The following is a 1,068-nucleotide window of genomic DNA, read 5'->3' as shown; positions in this document are numbered from 1 at the left end:
AGCTTGAAACCCGCAGCGGCGTTGATTTTGATGGCTTCGTTGGTGACTGCAACTGCTTCGTCGGCGCTATTGAAGCTTACGACTAGATCGTCGACATACGTGCTCTCGATGACTGCACGAGCACCCCTGGGCATAGTAGACTGGAACTTGGTAGCGTTGGTATTTTTAACGTGCTCCGCGCAGCACCGCGAACAAATAGCTCCAAAAATCATTGTTGTCATCTTGTAGGTACGGATCGGTTCTTTCAGCTTTCCATCTCGCCACAGAAATCGTTGCGCATACTGATCGACGTCTCGTATTCGCACTTGTGAGAACATTTCTTGAATATCTCCGGCGACTGCTACAATTCCCTGGCGGAATCTGTGAATTATAGCTACGAGTGACTGCGCTTGCTCCGGACCGTTCAGCAAGACTGAATTTAATGATAAGGCATTTGTGGCGGCAGCTGCGTCAAAAACGATACGGAGTTTTTGCGGCTTATGCGGATGAAAGACGCCAAAGTGCGGAAGGTACCATGTCCTCGGTCCTTCGTGTGTGGCTTCGTCTGGCGTTAATTCTCGTGCGTAACCTTTGTCGAGGTATTTCGAAATTTCCCTCTTATAGATTTCGGCGTAATCCGCATCCCTCAACATGCGTGATTCGATGTTTAATACCTACCGAAAAATATTCTTCAACTAGTTTGTTGAGCTGACCCAAAGCGACGGACTTACGATCGTGAAGCACCCTCGGTATGGCTGTGTCAGCTTCACAATGAGGTCCATAGACGACCCAGCCCAACTTTGTATAAATGGCGACTGGTTGTTTAAATCTGGCGGCGACTGTCGTTGTGGGTACGCCTAAATGGCAGTTGTCTAAACCGAGTAGTAAAACAGGCTTGACGTCGACGTAGTGCTGCATTGGTAACTCTTTAGTGTGAGTGTGCTTGAACTTGTTGAATGACTGCTTCGGCAAATTCAGTCCTTTGATTGTATGCAAATTATTTTAGCTGATAATCTTGACGACCACTCACCCCTCTGATATTGCAAGACACATTTCTTGAACTTTCGGTTGTTTGGCTATCGCCATACC

The sequence above is a fragment of the Rhagoletis pomonella genome, unplaced genomic scaffold (genome assembly GCF_013731165.1).
Source record: "Rhagoletis pomonella isolate Grant_MI unplaced genomic scaffold, Rhpom_1.0 Rhpom_scaffold_00009, whole genome shotgun sequence".
Taxonomy (NCBI): domain Eukaryota; kingdom Metazoa; phylum Arthropoda; class Insecta; order Diptera; family Tephritidae; genus Rhagoletis; species Rhagoletis pomonella.
The sequence above is the reverse complement of the archived record's forward strand: the minus strand, read 5'-3'. Positions refer to the sequence as shown.